Source organism: Balaenoptera ricei, chromosome 4 (assembly GCF_028023285.1).
Source record: "Balaenoptera ricei isolate mBalRic1 chromosome 4, mBalRic1.hap2, whole genome shotgun sequence".
Classification (NCBI taxonomy): domain Eukaryota; kingdom Metazoa; phylum Chordata; class Mammalia; order Artiodactyla; family Balaenopteridae; genus Balaenoptera; species Balaenoptera ricei.
In genome coordinates this window covers 66584962-66603951 of record NC_082642.1, presented here as the reverse complement: position 1 = coordinate 66603951, position 18990 = coordinate 66584962, and the positions used below count along the sequence as shown (strand labels likewise).

General features: G+C 41.3%; 1 protein-coding gene across 3 annotated transcripts in view; it reads left to right on the top strand.

The window, feature by feature from the left end:
- Positions 1-537: 537 nt before the first annotated feature.
- The window catches only part of PLD1 (phospholipase D1), a 213086-nt gene continuing 194633 nt past the window's right edge, over positions 538-18990 (top strand). For 2 of the 3 annotated variants that reach the window (XM_059920532.1, XM_059920529.1), the window contains exon 1: positions 538-637. The gene's annotated coding sequence lies outside the window, so the exon portion shown is untranslated. The remainder of the gene's footprint in view (positions 638-18990) is intronic. The other variant, XM_059920528.1, reaches the window with a different exon arrangement.

Below are 18990 nucleotides of genomic sequence, written 5' to 3'. Positions count from 1 at the left end.
AGGCTGGTTACTTCACTTTTCTGAGTCTCAGTTTCCTTTGCTTGTACATTAGTGATAACACCTACCGCCAGGGAGTTGGAAGAAGCCTTACGGATGACATCAACGAAGCTCCTACTTCTTAATTGCGTCACCCCAGGCAAGTTATTACACTTTTTGGCTCTTCTCCCCTACTTGTAAGATAGACCAATTCTGGCTACCAGCTGCGATAGAGAAGGATAAGATAATCTAGGCAAAGCTCCTACAACAGTGTCTGGGCCCTTGGAGGCTCAAGAGTACCTGAAAATAATAATAAAAATGCTAGTGAACGTTCCCTAGGTTAATGCGGTTGAGTTCTGAAACTCTGGGAGAAGAGAGAATCAGAAATAGGGACCAGGAGAGAGGCCCAGCTGCCGGAGACCTCCTGCCCAGCGATGGCGGCCAGCTTGCGCCGCGACGTATCCGGACCGACACCGCCTCGCCCCACCCCTCCGGGGCCAGCGCGAATCCCGGCGCCGAGTTCCGGGCGACGGCTAGGTCCCCACTCAGGCCCTCCTTCCTTCCCCCCCTCCCCTGCCTCCAGCGGTGCCAGCTGCGCCCAAGCCCCGAGAATTCGCCGCCAGCGCGCAGGTTCCCGCGGCCGGCCGCCCTCGCCCCACAGGTAGGAGCCGCGCCGCGGCTGGGGCGCGCAGAGCTCCCGCGGGAGCCGGTTTCCGGTGCGCTCGCGCTCCGTCCCTCCTCCCGCCGGCCCCGGGTAGCTGGCCGCTCCCGCCCAACTTGGACGGAACCTTGGCAGTGGCGTCGGCGGCGGGCGCCAGCTCCGTGCGGCCTCGCGGGAGCGGCCTCTCTGGCAGCCTCCGGGGTCCTCCTGTGCACGCCTTCGTCCCGGGTTCCTGCAGAGTCGACGCTGACAACTTCGGCGCTCACTTTTGCCGGGGCGGGCGGCTGTCTGGCGCGCGGAGCCGCGCTGGCTCCGGGCCGAAGTTGGGGGCGTCCTCTGCAGGATGTGCCCATCTCCCTCGCCGCGGGGGCCCCCAGTACAGTGTGTCCGGTGACCCCAGGTCATCTTGCGCGCCCGAGGGTTCGCGTGCGCTATGGGATGACCGGGATGGCGGGCGCGATGGGACCGGCATCCCGGACCAACCAGGAAGTGCTGCGTTCCGAGGCTTGGAGCCCAGCCCGCCAGATGCACGGTCCTGGGCGTGTGGCCACACAGCTGCCCGCTGCGGCGCCCACGAAGTGATGACGCCGGGGTCGGGCAGGGCAAGGTGGGGGGCAAGGAGCTGGGCGTGTGTGAAGGGACTTGTTTTTCTCGCTCCAGCTCCAGGTATGTGGGACTTAGGTCTCAGATCCAAGAGCGTGGTGCTCCAAGCCTTGAATAGGATTTTGTTAAGCCCTTCAGAACTACCCTTGTAGAATCAGTCCAGAGCTACCGCCACGCCTATATTTGCTCCTTCTCCTAGTCTCCGATTATTGCCTTTACTTCCTCTGTGAAGTACTAAACGCAAGTAGATTTCTTACTGACCATAAGGGTTTCTGCATTTGATTATCGCTAGGTTTTTCCCCAGAATGAGGAGTTCCCTTAACTTTATCTGCCAGGCCTGCCTGTTGCAGTTTAGATCGCCCTTTGAGTGCTTTCTCAGGGCTTTGGGGAGACCAGGTATCCAGAGACCTCTGTGCTGTGTTAAATGGCCAGTTAAGGTGGTGCAGTGAAAGTGTAAAGAATGGAAAGAATCTACAGCTTGAACTATTAACAGGCTCCACAATTACACACTGCCTATTTGAATAAGAATTTCTTAAATTCTTATTAAATTTTTAATAGTATTAAATGTTTTGTGATAACATACATACAAGTGAATTGTACACAGGCTTTTAGCTTGAATTTGTACACAGCCTTTAAATGTTGTTTGAGGATCGTTTCACTAATTGTCTGAGCTCCCAGCCTGTCTTCTCAGGATCTAGTATAATTCACAATCCATATAAAAAGTGTGAGTAGTTAAGGCTTTGAGGAAAGTGTGTCTTTACCATGTTTGTCCCTGATGTCAGAATATTTGTGAACCATGGCGAGAAGTGCTGTCTAACACTCATTTAGGCTTGTTGATGCACTTAAAACTAGGTCGTGGGGGACCCTGCTCCTTAGAAGTTGTCTGATTACTAAATGTGTGTTTCTTAATTGAAAATCATTTGTTATAAATTTCATTTACCTTTAAGTCTTACAGGGTTTTTTTTAGTTATTTTATTTCACTTTATTTTTATCGTGCTAAGATACACATAACATAAAATTTGTCATTTTAACTTTTTTTTTTTTAAATAAATTTATGTATTTATTCTTGGTTGCATTGGGTCTTCATTGCTGCACCTGGGCCCTCTCAGTTGTGGAGAGTGGGGTCCACTCTTCACTGCGGTGGCTTCTCCTGTTGCGGAGCACAGGCTCTAGGCACACGGGCTCGGCAGTTGTGGCTCGCGGGCACCAGAGTGCAGTCTCAGCGGTTATGACGCAGGGGCCCAGCTGCTCCACGACATGTGGGATCTTCCCAGACCAGGGCTCGAACCCATGTCCTCTGCATTGGCAGGCGGATTCCTAACCACTGCGCCACCAGGGAAGTCCTCATTTTAACTATTTTTTGTTATACTGTTCAGTGTCATTAAGTACTTTTATATTATTGTGTTACCATCACCACTATCCCTCCACAAAACTCTTTTCATTTTTTTTAGGGTTTTAATAACATTTTAATGATAATGATTGTAATGCAAGCTTTAGTTTTCTCACTAAGCAAAGTTTGAGTTCCTTCTCATAGCTTTAGAGAAATTCACTTTTAAAGAAGAAAATTGAAAAGCTGTAGCCAGACTATGTTTAGTAAATCTTACCTCCATCAGGAAAGGTCTAATACATTACTCTATGAGGATAAACTCGTGAGCTATTTAAATTTGTGTGTAAAGGTACTATGAGGTTTAGCTATTAAGTGGGAGAAACAGGTAAGGGAGTTTTGGTTTTGTTTTGATTTTGGTTTTTTTTGGCCACACCGGGCAGCTTGTGGGATCTTAGTTTCCGGACCAGGGATTGAATCCGCACCCTGGGCAGTGAGAGCTCTGAGTCTTAATCACTGGACCACCAGGGAATTCCCTGGAGTTATTGTTGATAGTTTCCTCTCCTTAATCTCTAACAGAAAAATGAAATACTTTTGTCTCCTTAGCAGTGCAGTAGCATGTTTCTGAATTATGCTTGAGCTCAGGTTGTGGCAGCCTTTTAGTAACTAAAAGGAGTTTGCTTTTTTTTTTTAATGTTCTTTTTTTAATATAAATTTATTTATTTATTTAATTTGGCTGCGTTGGGTCTTCGTTGCTGCGCTCGGGCTTTCTCTAGTTGTGGCGAGCGGGGGCTACTCTTCGTTGAGGTGCTCAGGCTTCTCGTTGCTGTGGCTTCTCTTGTTTTGGAGCTCGGGCTCTAGGCGTGCTTGCTTCAGTAGTTGTGGCATGCAGGCTCAGTAGTTGTGGCTCGCAAACTCAGTAGTTGTGACTCGTGGGCTCTAGAGCGCAGGCTCAGTAGATGTGGCGCACAGGCTTAGTTGCTCTGCAGCATGTGGGATCTTCCCAGACCAGGGATCAAACCTGTGTCCCCTGCATTGGCAGGTGGATTCTTAACCACTGCGCCACCAGGGAAGTCCCCTAAAAGGAGTTTTGATCAAGCTAGCTGCTAGGTGTAGCAGTTTCTTTTCCACTCTAGGTGTTTTTAAAGATTGATGTCAGAGGACCCAGCACATAAGATATGGCCCTTTAAACTCTTAGTTTGAGTCATCGTGTCCGCGAGAGAAGCTGTAGCTGTGCGAGGCCTGGTTTTATGTTTATAATCCTTTACGTCTTAGCACCACAAAATAAAATGTATTCTCCCACCAGGGTGTGGGTAAATGTTTTTGCAGGGTTAAAATGAGAAACTTGTAACCTAAATTTCCCATAAGCCTGTGACATTGCTGATTAGAAAAGGAGTGGTACAAATCATATCTCATGCTGCAGTGGAAATGCCTTCCAATGTGTTAGTTTCCCTAAATTCACAGTGCAGTGTAAAATCTGGATCTCAGATGTTTTAGTGCTGGGTTTTTAAACAACAGTATATGGATATGTAAGTGTTTCATACTGTCACAGTTATTTTTTTCCTTTGTGTTGTGAAAGTTGCTTAATTTTTGAATTTATTGAACAAACATTCTGGGACAGAATAACATGATTTGCTTATTTAATCAACACTTAAAGGTGCTTACTGCGCACTAGGTACTATTCTAAGCGTTTTACAAACATGAGTACATTTTATTCTCAAAACAACCCTGTGAAGTAGGTAATAGTCCTACCATCCCCATTTTATAGATGAGATCATTTGAGGCAGAGTGAGATTGTACAATTAGCCCATGGCAGAGCTGGGGTTCCATCCCAGGCATCCTGAACCCAGGATTTTGGCACTGCTGTCTCATCAGAAAAATATAACCCGAGATTCCACCCTCCTAACAGATGAACTTTTTTCATATTGTTATAGTCCTATCTTGTCCTTGTCCTCAGAGATAAATAATTTGACATAATTGCAATCAAAGTACAACCCAGAGAATCAGTTCAATGCCCTTATTTTTCAGTAGAGGAAATTAAAGTGGAGTGTGGTTATGCCCAGCTCTGTGAGCACTGGGGCAGGGTCCTGGAGACTTTCTACTGGTCTCCTTGCCTCTTGATTGTAAGGAGTTTGGGACAGGGATCCTGAGAGGGCCTGGGGCGGCCAAGGTGTGTATTTTGGTGGGGGGCAGTATTTGCCAGTCGGGGGGAAACGCTTCAACATTTTAATAATCATTATGACCATTCCAGAGCTTATCTGCTAAATAAAGTCCTGGGCTATGTTCCGGGCAGATGGGGCAGCAGCTTGTGGCCGACTGTGGGTCCTGGAGAGTCTTGCTGCTCAGGGCTTCAGAACCCCGGATTCTTTCCCCAGCCGCTGGGGATGCCTACCTATGACCTCAGGCTCCCCTCTGGATGAGAGGAATCTTTTATCCTGTACTCAATCATTTTTTGAGCTTTTTGGATCTAGGGTTGGGAACCTTTTGAAAGCCTCTGACGCACAAAAGAAAATGAGCCAAGAGCAACATGGAAATAAAAATAACTTTGTTTGGTGGGCTCTTTTGTTGAGAGAGGGAGAGACTTCTAAGGGCATAAACTGACAAACTTTGTATTAAGGACAGGAAAATCAAAGTTCAATATTCAACAGTGATTCTTTTCAAAGTAGTCTTTTGCAGAGAGTAACTACATTTGGATGAAGGAGAATAAGGAATAAACATGGGAAAGGGAAGGTGGTGGAGAGGGAGAGAGGAGCCAGCACCGGGGAAGAGAGGGTGCTGAAACCTCTGTCAGCTCTTTACACAAGCCCGGGCTTCCGTGTGGTTCCTCTTAACAGTGCCCTTTGAAATGTCAAATGTAGTTGAGAATTATCTTTCCTTTGGTTTATCTTGAAGTGATTATTTATTATTATTTTTTTGAGGTTACATAGATTTATAACGTTATGTAAGTTTCATGTGTACAACAGTATATTTCTACTTCTGTATACACTACAGTCACCAAAATTTCGTTTCCATCTGTCTCCATAGAGTTGACCCCCTTTACCCATTTCACCCTCCCCCACCAAAGCCTGGCCCTTCCCCTCTGGCAACCACTGCTCTGTTTGGTTTGCTTTGGTAGGTTTGTTCTTTTTTTTTTGCTCTTTTGTTTGTTTTTTTTATATTCTACAAATGAGTGAAATCGTATAGTATTTGTTTTTCTCCGACTTATTTCACTTAGCATAATACCCTCAAGGTCCATTTATATTGTGCAAATGGTGAGATTTCATCTTTTTTATGGCTGAGTTATATTCCATTGTATATACCACATCTTTTTTATCCATTCATTCATTGATGGGCACTTTGGTTGTTTTCATATCTTGGCTATCATAAATAATGCTGCAATGAACATAGGGTGCATATATCTTTTTTTTTTTTAATTTTTATTTATTATTTATTTATTATGTTTTTATTTTTGGCTGTGTTGGGTCTTTGTTTCTGTGTGAGGGCTTTCTCCAGTTGCGGTGAGCGGGGGCCGCTCCTCATCGCGGTGCGCGGGCCTCTCACCATCGCGGCCTCTCTTGTTGCGGAGCACAGGCTCCAGACGCGCAGGCTCAGCAGTTGTGGCCCACGGGCCCATTCGCTCCGCGGCATGTGGGATCTTCCCAGACCAGGGCTCGAACCCGTGTCCCCTGCATTGGCAGGCAGACTCTCATCCACTGCGCCACCAGGGAAGCCCCGAGGTGTATTTTTAAAATGTATTTAGAGTTAAGAATAGAGTGTACTCTCAAGGTAAGAGTGAACTAGCTTGTGCTGTGTTGGAAAAATATCCCTCCCATCACGTTCTTTAGCTTCACATTAGATTGGAGGAGGGCATCGCTGGCACCACCAGCTTTATTGGGGCGTGGGTAACACATATCTGCACGATCATGGATGGACGTGTAGACTGTGTGTCAATAACCTAGACCAGCAGTTTTCACACTTGAAGAAAAACATTGTCGTTACTGTTCCCCGCCCTGCCCCCAAGAGCTGCTTTTCTGAATGAGCTCTTGTGTGAAATCCCAGTACGTAAAACACCCCAAGCACAGCCATTCTTGACGATTCCTAGACGGGGCCAGTGAGCCAGCTGCTTCCTCCCATCCCCCTCCCTGCCCACCTCCTGGCACCAGCTGCCCCTCAGCAGCTGGAACCGTGGGGCTCCTAGCAGCAGATGTGAAGGCTGTACATTGATTGTAGGGAAGAGAAGACTAAGACCTGAAGAGGGAAAGGAAAGGTAGTGGACTGTTTTTTTTAAAAGCTTTTGCCAGTGGTACGCTGCAACTGGCTCCTGCTGAGAGCTGGTTTTAAATTTTCAGGAATTTCATGAGCCAATGTTAAACATGACATTATGAAACATCATATAGCCTAAGTTTAGATTTAAAACTTACACTGAATACATTATATTGACAACAAAGGTAATGTCTCCTGAATTTGGAGATGTGGTTGGAGGGAAAGGAATACACCTAGTTACACAATGTTCTTAACTGTATTTTCCTATTAGCTGGTACAGTTTTGGTTTCATATATATGTATTTTTATTTCAACTGCATTCACTTTATTTTTTTTCTTCCCAACTTGTATAAGATTTTTTTCTTTTTCTTGTTTAATTGCATTAAATATGACATCATAATGGCATTGAATATAAGTGGTAATAGCTGACAATCTTGTTTCATTCCTATGCCTAGAGGAATACTTTCAAATTCTCCATAAATGATATAAGCTATACATTTTTTAGATAATCTTTGTTAGACTATAAAATTTTACTTCCCTTTTTCTTTTAAAATAATTTTTAAAATTATGAATGGACACTGAGTTATACCAAATGCTTTTACTGCATTCACTTCAATCCTTGATTCTGTTTGTTTGTAGACATAGGATTCTTCAGACTCAACCTTCCCCTCCAGGACAAGCTTGCCCTCTCCTCACTCCCAACCACAGTCATTCTAAGGTCTGGCTAAACAGAATCACCTGGGAACTTATTTAAATTCAGATTCCCAGGTTCTGTCACATACCTACTAAATTGGGATTCTTGGGGTGGGGGAGACTCAGTGCAGTATATAGTAAGTTCCCTTGGGATTTTGACGATCCTCCGGGCACCTGCTTGGCGCTTGTGGGCCCTTGCTGCCCAGCCCTGGGGCCTCATGTGCCCTGTATAGTGTCAAGTCATTTGGGCTGCTGGGCCCTGGCCACATTGCACAGGAGTCTTGATTTTTATGTTTGACCTCAAATTCTCTTCCTGTGAAACAGCTTTCAGAGGCCGCCTCTTTGCTCCATGAACCACTATCTCAGATGAGGGCCTGATTCCCCGCACTCAGTTCTTTTGGGGCCTAGCTTCCCAGCTAAGGACACAGCTCTGCGTGGTGCTTGGAGACTAGCAGGGCAGTCAGCTGTGCTGGGTTTATTTCCACATTGGCCTCAGATTTCACCTTTCTGAACTACAGTTGCCCATCTCTGGGGATTGTCAGGAGGTTTTTATTTCTGGAACACACCAACCTGGTTCCATTTTAGGGCCTTTGCATTGTGCCGTTCCCTCTGCCAGGAACACCCTTCTCCCAAATCTTTGCATGGCTTGCATCTCTTTGACATTTGGGTCAGTGACAAAAAGTTAAAATGTTACCTGTCTGGCAAGTCTTTCCCAACCATCAAATCTGCCTCCCTGATCCGTCCGTATTACCTCGCCCACAGCCTCATCATCCTAGCATTTTACCGTGGGTGATTTTCACCCCAGCGCTTATCACTGTGAATTTTTCTTCATGTCTTGTTTTCTTAAATATTGAGTTTCCTACATAAGAACATAAGCTCCATGAGAGCTGGGATTTGCCTGGCATGTAGTGGGTGCTCACTAATTACTTGCAAAATGAATGCCTCTCCAAACTGCTACATAAGTATGTGATGTTAGTGTGAACCCTGGGTTCCCAAGTGATTCATCTGTTTTCGTAATAGTTCTTTCCTGACTCCACAGATGTTACTTTCATGACAGTGATTCATTGCTGCGATATTACTGCCATTTGAAACAATGGCCACTCTCAACTGATGGGAAACAAAATCTGTAGCTCTCTGTGTGAATGTTAACTTTCATTTGCAGAGAGCGTGCTAGGGCTTGATTCAGCTGTACCCGTTTGTCCTGTGGGTGATTAATCTGTGATAAAATGGATCAGTTAAACATGAAAGTAGTATAAAAATAAACCTGATCGATTTTCGGAATCTCCTGTTTCCCTCCTTTTTTGAGTTCTACCGGAGGTGGTGTTTGGGTGGGGTGATGGGGGTGAGGGGGAGTGTGCATCACTCTGTAAGACTCCAGGAGGCCAGAAGGGCATGTTGGAGAGATTTGTCCTGTCTGATCTCACAGGGAACAGACTTGACTAATGGGGAAGTAATTTTTGCAGATCTGTGGCCAAGAAAGGCCAGAAGGGCTGGCAGTGAAAGCCATCACCTTGTGTTTGCAATGGTGCCGCTCATGCTGGTGCTGGTGAGTTTGTCAGCAGAGTGTTTTGATGCCAAGAGAGTGCTCAGCATGCGCTTGTGTGGCTAAGATGTGGTTCCCACATAGAGCTTGTGGTCTAATACAGTCAGCTGAAGTCATGCAGCTCAGTGCTGCTAGGCTGCTTGAAATGGGCTGGTGTTTTGTAATGGTAACTTGTCCCAGTTTTTCATGATAGTGATTTCAAACTGCTCTGGGTTTCAGAGGGGCAAGCTAGGATTGGAGCAGCGGGTGGGGTCAGAGATATTTATTTTTTTAAGGTTTTTTAAAAAATATTTATTTATTTATTTGGCTGCTCCGGGTCTCAGTTGTGGCACTCGAGATCTTCAGTTGCGGCACGAGGGATCTTTTAGTTGCGGTATGCATGCGGGCTCTAGTTCCCTGACTGGGGATCGAACCTGGACCGGCTGCATTGGGAGTGTGGAGTCTTAACCACTGGACCACCAAGGAAGTCCCTAGGGTCAGAGATATAGAGAGCAGGGCTCTGGAGCTTCTCTGAACTCCACTTTAATAAAAGCATCTCATTAAAAAAACATGATTTCGTATATTTACCTTTTTAAAAATAAACTTCTTGTTTAAGGTTTATAGAAAAGTTGCAAAGATGGTATACAGGGTAAACTATGGTTTCCTATCTTACTAACAACTTACACTGGGATGGCACATTTGTTATAATTAAAGAACCAATACTAATGCATTACTATTAAAGTCCATACTTTATTCAGATTTCCTCAGTTTTCTCTAATGTCCTTTTTCTATTCCAGGATCCCATCCAGGATACCATGTTACATTTAGTTGTCATGTCTCCTTAGGCTCCTCTGGGCTATGACACTTTCTCAGATTTTCCATGTTTTTGATGACCTTGACTGTTTAAAGGGGTACTGGTTAGGTACCCCATAGGTATCACGTAGAATGTCCCTCAATTAGAATTTTCATGATGTTTTTCTCATGAATAGACTGGGGTTATGAGTTTTGAGAGGAGGACCACAGAGGTGGTCTCATCACATCATGTCAAGAGTACACACCAACAGCATGACTTATCACTAGTGATGTTGACTTTGGTCACCTGGCTGAGGGAGTGTTTGGAAGGTTCCTCCACTGTGAAGTTACTCTTTCCCCCCCTCTCAATACTGTACTCTTTGGAAGGAGGTCACTCCGCACAGCCCACGCTATTGAGATGGTGAGTTCTGCTCAACTTCTTCGGTAGGGACAAGCAGCTGCATAAATGATTTGGAATTCTTCTGCATGGCAGATTTGTCTTTTCATCCCCACTTGTTTATTTATTCAATTATGTATATATATCATATGGACTCGTGGATATTTATCTTAAACTGTGGGTTATAATCCAGTACCATGTTATTTACTTATATTTGGCTTTTTAAAGATTGTATTCAAACAAAAACATTCTGCTGTTTTAAAATGTTAAAAAAAATTGTTCATATATATATAGTTATATATAGTTTTCTATATAATGTTATTATATGTAATAATTATCTATATAAAAATAAATATACATATATTTATCTTTCCCTCTATTTTTCTTTTAAATATCCTATTTATGCATTTATTTATTTGGGGCAATAAAATGCAAATTACCACTTAGGATTTAATCATTTCGTTTTCATTATTTTTTGCAGGAGTGAAATTAAGATATAAATATTTATGTTTTTTGGGGAGTGGTAGAGGTCAAAGGCATTTCTTCCCCCCATTGTGTATTGAGTTTGCACTCAGTTCTTTGAATTATTGCTGAGATCACCTATATGGCGATTTACACTCATCTGTCTTCCTAAAACTCCTTAGGAAGTATAATAACATACAGGGATTTAGTAATAATTTTTGTCCTTTTCTTCTTCAGATTTTTCTTAAATAAAAACTTTGAAAAAGCTACTCAAGGTACTATTCTTCTCACTGCTGGAAAAATGGTAGATTTGTTACAGGAATCCCCCCCGTCAGTCTTCTACGCCTTCTGTTTTCTACAACCAATCTCCTATGTGCAGTTTTTTTCTCTACTAAAGCATATAATTTAATAAACTCTATGTAAACTTGTATCTCACCTTTTTTTTTTTTGGAATTTTTGAATTTTATTTTATTTATTTTTTTATACAGCAGGTTCTTATTAGTTATCCATTCTATACATATTAGTGTATACATGTCAATCCCAATCTCCCAATTCAGCACACCACCATCCCCACCCCCCCCGCCACTTTCCCCCCTTGGTGTCCATACGTTTGTTCTCTACATCTGTGTCTCATTTTCTGCCCTGCAAACTGGTTCATCTGTACCATTTTTCTAGGTTCCACATATATGCGTTAATATATGATATTTTTCTCTTTTTGACTTACTCTACTCTGTATGACAGTCTCTGGATTCATCCACATCTATACAAATGACCCAATTTCGTTCCTTTTTATGGCTGAGTAATATTTCATTGTATGTATGTACCACATCTTCTTTATCCATTCGTCTGTCGATGGGCATTTAGGTTGCTTCCACGTCCTGGGTATTGTAAATAGTGCTGCAATGAACATTGGGGTGCGTGTGTCTTTTTGAATTATGGTTTTCTCTGGGTATATGCCCAGTAGTAGGATAGCTGGATCATATGGTAATTCTATTTTTAGTTTTTTAAGGAACCTCCATACTGTTCTCCATAGTGGCTGTATCAATTTACATTCCCACCAACAGTGCAAGAGGGTTCCCTTTGCTCCACACCCTCTCCAGCATTTGTTGTTTGTAGATTTTCTGATGATGCCCATTCTAACTGGTGTGAAGTGATACCTCATTGTAGTTTTGATTTGCATTTCTCTAATAATTAGTGATGTTGAGCAGCTTTTCATGTGCTTCTTGGCCATCTGTATGTCTTCTATGGAGAAATGTCTATTTAGGTCTTCTGCCCATTTTTGGATTGGGATGTTTGTTTTTTTAATATTGAGCTGCATGTGCTGTTTATATATTTTGGAGTTAATCTTTTGTCCGTTGATTCGTTTGCAAATATTTTCTCCCATTCTGAGGCTTGTCTTTTCATCTTGTTTGTAGTTTTCCTTTGCTTTGCAAAAACTTTTAAGTTTCATTAGGTCCCATTTGTTTATTTTTGTTTTTATTTCCATTACTCTAGGAGGTGGATCCAAAAAGATCTTGCTGTGATTTATGTCAAAGAGTGTTCTTCCTATGTTTTCCTCTAAGAGTTTTATAGTGTCCGGTCTTCATTTAGGTCTCTAATCCATTTTGAGTTTATTTTTGTGTATGGTGTTAGGGTGTGTTCTCATTTCATTCTTTTACAAGTAGCTGTCCAGTTTTCCCAGCACCACTTATTGAAGAGACTCTTTTCTCCATTGTATATCCTTGCCTCCTTTGTCATGGATTAGTTGACCATTGGTGCGTGGGTTTATCTCTGGGCTTTCTATCCTGTTCCATTTATCTATATTTCTGTTTTTGTGCCAGTACCATATTGTCTTGATTACTGTAGCTTTGTAGTACAGTCTGAAGTCAGGGAGTCTGATTCCTCCAGCTCCGTTTTTTTTCCTCAAGACTGCTTTGGTTATTCGGGGTCTTTTTTGTCTCCATACAAATTTTAAGATTTTTTGTTCTAGTTCCGTAAAAAATGCCATTAGTAATTTGATAGGGATTACATTGAATCTATAGATTGCTTTGGGTACTGTAGTCATTTTCACAATATTGATTCTTCCAATCCAAGGACATGGTATATCACTCCATCTGTTGGTATCATCTTTAATTTCTTTCATCAGTGTCTTATAGTTTTCTGCATACAGGTCTTTTGTCTCCCTAGGTAGGTTTATTCCTAGGTATTTTATTCTTTTTGTTGCAATGGTAAATGGGATTGTTTCCTTAATTTCTCTTTCAGATTTTTCATCATTAGTGTATAGGAATGCAAGAGATTTCTGTGCATTAATTTTGTATCCTGCAACTTTACCAAATTCATTGATTAGCTCTAGTAGTTTTCTGGTGGCATCTTTAGGATTCTGTATGTATAGTATCATGTCATCTGCAAACAGTGACATTTTTACTTCCTCTTTTCCAATTTGTATTCCTTTTATTTCTTTTTCTTCTCAGATTGCCGTGGTTAAGACTTCCAAAAATATGTTGAATAATAGTGGTGAGAGTGGACATCCTTGTCTTGTTCCTGATCTTAGAGGAAATGCTTTCAGTTTTTCACCATTGAGAATGATGTTTGCTGTGGGTTTGTCATATATGGCCTTTATTATGTTGAGGTAGGTTCCCTCTACACCCACTTTCTGGAGAGTTTTTATCATAAATGGGTGTTGAATTTTGTCGAAAGCTTTTTCTGTGTCTATTGAGATGATCACATGGTTTTTCATCTTCAATTTGTTAATATGGTGTGTCACATTTATTGATTTGCATATATTGAAGAATCCTTGCATCCCTGGGATAAATCCCACTTGGTCATGGTGTATGATCCTTTTAATGTGTTGTTGGATTCTGTTTGCTAGAATTTTGTTGAGGGTTTTTGCATCTTTATTCATCAGTGATATTGGTTGGTAATTTTCTTTTTTTGTAGTATCTTTGTCTGGTTTTGGTGTCAGGGTGATGGTGGCCTCATAGAATGAGTTTGGGAGTGTTTCTTCCTCTGCAATTTTTTGGAAGTGTTTGAGAAGGATGGGTGTTAGCTCTTCTCTAAATGTTTGATAGAAATCACCTGTGAAGACATCTGGTCCTGGAGTTTTGTTTGTTGGAAGGTTTTTAATCACAGTTTCAATTTAATTACTTGTGATTGGTCTGTTCATATTTTCTATTTCTTCCTGGTTCGGTCTTGGAAGGTCATACCTTTCTAAGAATTTGTCCATTTCTTCCAGGTTGTCCATTTTATTGGCATAGAGCTGCTTGTAGTAGTCTCTTAGGATGCTTTGTATTTCTGTGGTGTCTGTTGTAACTTCTCCATTTTCATTTCTAATATTATATTGATTTGAGTCCTCTCCCTCTTTTTCTTGATGAGTCTGACTAATGGTTTATCAATTTTGTACATCTTCTCAAAGAACCAGCTTTTAGTTTTATTGATCTTTGCGATTGTTTTCTTAGTTTCTATTTCATTTATTTCTGCTCTGATCTTTATGATTTCTTTCCTGCTGCTAACTTTGCGTTTTGTTTGTTCTTCTTTCTCTAGTTCCTTTAGGTGTAAGGTTAGATTGTTTATTTGAGATGTTTGTTGTTTCTTGAGGTAGGAGTGTGTCGCTATAAACTTCCCTCTTGGAACTGCTTTTGCTGCATCCCATAGGTTTTGGATCGTCGTGTTTTCATTGTCATTTGTCTCTAGGCATTTTTTGATTTCCTCTTTGATTTCTTCAGTGATCTCTTGGTTATTTAGTAACGTATTGTTTAGCCTCCATGTGTTTGTGTTTTCTACGTTTTTCCCCTGTAATTCATTTCTAATCTCATAGCGTTGTGGTCAGAAAAGATGCTTGATATGATTTCAATTTTCTTAAATTTGCTGAGGCTTGATTTGTGACCCAAGATGCGATCTATCCTGGCGAATGTTCCATGCGCTCTTGAGAAGAAAGTGTTATCTGCTGTTTTTGGATGGAATGTCCTATAAATATCAATTAAATCTATCTGGTTTATTGTGTCATTTAAAGCTTGTGTTTCCTTATTAATTTTCTGTTTGGATGATCTGTCCATTGGTGTAAGTGAGGTGTTAAAGTCCCCCACTATTATTGTGTTACTGTTGATTTCCTCTTTTATAGCTGTTAGCAGTTGCCTTATGTATTGAGGTGCTCCTATGTTGGGTGCATATATATTTATAATTGTTATATCTTCTTGGATTGATACCTTGATCATTATGTAGTGTCCTTCCTTGTCTCTTGTAATATTCTTTATTTTAAAGTCTATTTGATCTGATATGAGTATTGCTACTCCAGCTTTCTTTTGATTTTCATTTGCATGGGATATCTTTTTCCATCCCCTCACTTTCACTCTGTATGTGTCCCTAGTTCTCAAGTGGGTCTGTTGCAGACAGCATATATATGGGTCTTGTTTTTGTATCCATTCAGTGAACCTGTGTCTTTTGGCTGGAGCATTTAATCCAGTCATGTTTAACATAATTGTCAATATGTATTACCATTTTCTTAATTGTTTTGGGTTTGTTTTTGTAGGTCCTTTGCTTCTCTTGTGTTTCCTACTTAGAGAAGTTCCTTTAGCATTTGTTGTAGGGCTGGTTTGGTGGTGCTGAATTCTCTTAGCTTTTGTTTGTCTGTAAAGCTTTTGATTTCTCCATCGAATCTGAATGAGATCCTTCCCAGGTAGAGTAATCTTGGTTGTAGGTTCTTCCCTTTCATCACTTTATTTATTTATTTATTTATTTAAACATCTTTATTGGAGTATAATTGCTTTACAATGGTGTGTTAGTTTCTGCTTTATAACAAAGTGAATCAGTTATACATATACATATGTTCCCATATCTCTTCCCTCTTGCATCTCCTCCCTCCCACCCTCCCTATCCCACCCCTCTAGGTGGTCACAAAGCACCGAGCTGATCTCCCTGTGCTATGCGGCTGCTTCCCACTAGCTATCTATTTTACGTTTGGTAGTGTATATATGTCCATGCCACTCTCTCACCCTGTCACATCTTACCCCTCCCCCTCCCCATATCCTCAAGTCCATTCTCTAGTAGGTCTGTGTCTTTATTCCCGTCTTGCCACTAGGTTCTTCATGACCTTTTTTTTTTTTTTTCCCTTAGATTCCATATATATGTGTTAGCATACTGTATTCGTTTTTCTCTTTCTGACTTACTTCACTCTGTATGACAGACTCTAACTCCATCCACCTCACTACAAATACCTCCATTTCATTTCTTTTTATGGCTGAGTAATATTCCATTGTATATATGTGCCACATCTTCTTTATCCATTCATCCGATGATGGACACTTAGGTTGCTTCCATGTCCTGGCTATTGTAAATAGAGCTGCAATGAACATTTTGGTACATGACTCTTTTTGAACTATGGTTTTCTCAGGGTATATGCCCAGTAGTGGGATTGCTGGGTCGTATGGTAGTTCTACTTTTAGTTTTTTTTTTTTTTTTTTTTTTTATAAATTTATTTATTAATTGATTGATTTTTGGGTGTGTTGGGTCTTCGTTTCTGTGCGAGGGCTTTCTCTAGTTGTGGCGAGCGGGGGCCACTCTTCATCGCGGTGCACGGGCCTCTCACTATCGCGGCCTCTCTTGTTGCGGAGCACGGGCTCCAGATGCGCAGGCTCAGTAGTTGTGGCTCACGGGCCTAGTTGCTCCGCGGCATGTGGGATCTTCCCAGACCAGGGCTCGAACCCGTGTCCCCTGCATCGGCAGGCGGATTCTCAACCACTGCGCCACCAGGGAAGCCCTACTTTTAGTTTTTTAAGGAACCTCCATACTGTTCTCCATAGTGGCTGTATCAATTTACATTCCCACCAACAGTGCAAGAGGGTTCCCTTTTCTCCACACCCTCTCCAGCATTTATTGTTTGTAGATTTTTTGATGATGGCCATTCTGACCGGTGTGAGATGATATCTCATTGTAGTTTTGATTTGCATTTCTCTAATGATTAATGATGTTGAGCATTCCTTCATGTGTTTGTTGGCAATCTGTATATCTTCTTTGGAGAAATGTCTATTTAGGTCTTCTGCCCATTTTTGGATTGGGTTGTTTGTTTTTTTGTTATTGAGCTGCATGAGCTGCTTGTAAATCTTGGAGATTAATCCTTTGTCAGTTGCTTCATTTGCAAATATTTTCTCCCATTCTGAGGGTTGTCTTTTCGTCTTGTTTAAGGTTTCCTTTGCTGTGCAAAAGCTTTTAAGTTTCATTAGGTCCCATTTGTTTATTTGTGTTTTTATTTCCATTTCTCTAGGAGCTGGGTCAAAAAGGATCTTGCTGTGATTTATGTCATAGAGTGTTCTGCCTATGTTTTCCTCTAAGAGTTTGATAGTGTTTGGCCTTACACTTAGGTCTTTAATCCATTTTGAGTTTATTTTTGTATATGGTGTCAGGGAGTGTTCTAATTTCATACTTTTACATGTACCTGTCCAGTTTTCCCAGCACCACTTATTGAAGAGGCTGTCTTTTCTCCACTGTATATGCTTGCCTCCTTTATCAGAGATAAGGTGACCATATGTGCATGGGTTAATCTCTGGGCTTTCTATCCTGTTCCATTGATCTATGTTTCTGTTTTTGTGCCAGTACCAAACTGTCTTGATTACTGTAGCTTTGTAATATAGTCTGAAGTCAGGGAGCCTGATTCCTCCAGCTCCATTTTTCTTTCTCAAGATTGCTTTGGCTATTCGGGGTCTTTTGTGTTTCCATACAAATTGTGAAATTTTTTGTTCTGGTTCTGTGAAAAATGCCAGTGGTAGTTTGATAGGGATTGCATTGAATCTGTAGATTGCTTTGGGTAGTAGAGTCATTTTCACAATGTTGTTTCCTCCAATCCAAGGACATGGTATATCTCTCCATCTATTTGTATCATCTTTAATTTCTTTCATCAGTGTCTTATAATTTTCTGCATACAGGTCTTTTGTCTCCTTAGGTAGGTTTATTCCTAGATATTTTATTCTTTTTGTTGCAATGGTAAACGGAGATGTTTCCTTAATTTCTCTTTCAGATTTTTCATCATTAGTGTATAGGAATGCAAGAGATTTCTGTGCATTAATTTTGTATCCTGCTACTTTACCAAATCCATTGATTAGCTCTAGTAGTTTTCTGGTAGCATCTTTAGGATTCTCTATGTATAGTATCATGTCATCTGCAAACAGTGACAGCTTTACTTCTTCTTTTCCGATTTGGATTCCTTTTATTTCTTTTTCTTCTCTGATTTCTGTGGCTAACACTTCCAAAACTATGTTGAATAATAGTGGTGAGAGTGGGCAACCTTGTCTTGTTCCCGATCCTAGTGGAAATGGTTTCAGTTTTTCACCATTGAGGACAATATTGGCTGTGGGTTTGTCATATATGGCCTCTATTATGTAGAGGAAAGTTCCCTCTATGCCTACTTTCTGCAGGGCTTTTATCATAAATGGGTGTTGAATTTTGTCAAAAGCTTTCTCTGCACCTATTGAGATGATCATATGGTTTTTCTCCTTCAATTTGTTAATATGATGTATTACGTTGTTTGATTTGCGTATATTGAAGAATCCTTGCATTCCTGGAATAAACCCCACTTGATCATGGTGTATGATCCTTTTAATGTGCTGTTGGATTCTGTTTGCTAGTATTTTGTTGAGGATTTTTGCATCTATGTTCATCAGTGATATTGGCCTGTAGTTTTCTTTCTTTGTGACATCTTTGTCTGGTTTTGGTATCAGGGTGATGGTGGCCTCGTAGAATGAGTTGGGGAGTGTTCCTCCCTCTGCAATATTTTGGAAGAGTTTGAGAAGGATAGGTGTTTGCTCTTCTCTCAATGTTTGATAGAATTCGGCTGTGAAGCCATCTGGTCCTGGGCTTTTGTTTGTTGGAAGATTTTTAATCACAGTTTCAATTTCAGTGCTTGTGATTGGTCTGTTCATATTTTCTATTTCTTCCTGGTTCAGTCTCGGCAGTTTGTGCATTTCTAAGAATCTGTCCATTTCTTCCAGGTTGTCCATTTTATTGGCATAGAGTTGCTTGTAGTAATCTCTCATGATCGTTTGTATTTCTGCAGTGTCAGTGGATACTTCTCCTTTTTCATTTCTAATTCTATTGATTTGAGTCTTCTCCCTTTTTCTCTTGATGAGTCTGGCTAATGGTTTATCAATTTTGTTTATCTTCTCAAAGAACCAGCTTTTAGTTTCATTGATCTTCGCTATTGTCTCCTTCATTTCTTTTTCATTTATTTCTGATCTGATCTTTATGATTTCTTTCCTTCTGCTAGCTTTGGGGTTTTTTTATTCTTCTTTCTCTAATTGCTTTAGGTGCAAGGTTAGGTTGTTTATTCGAGATGTTTCCTGTTTCTTGAGGTAG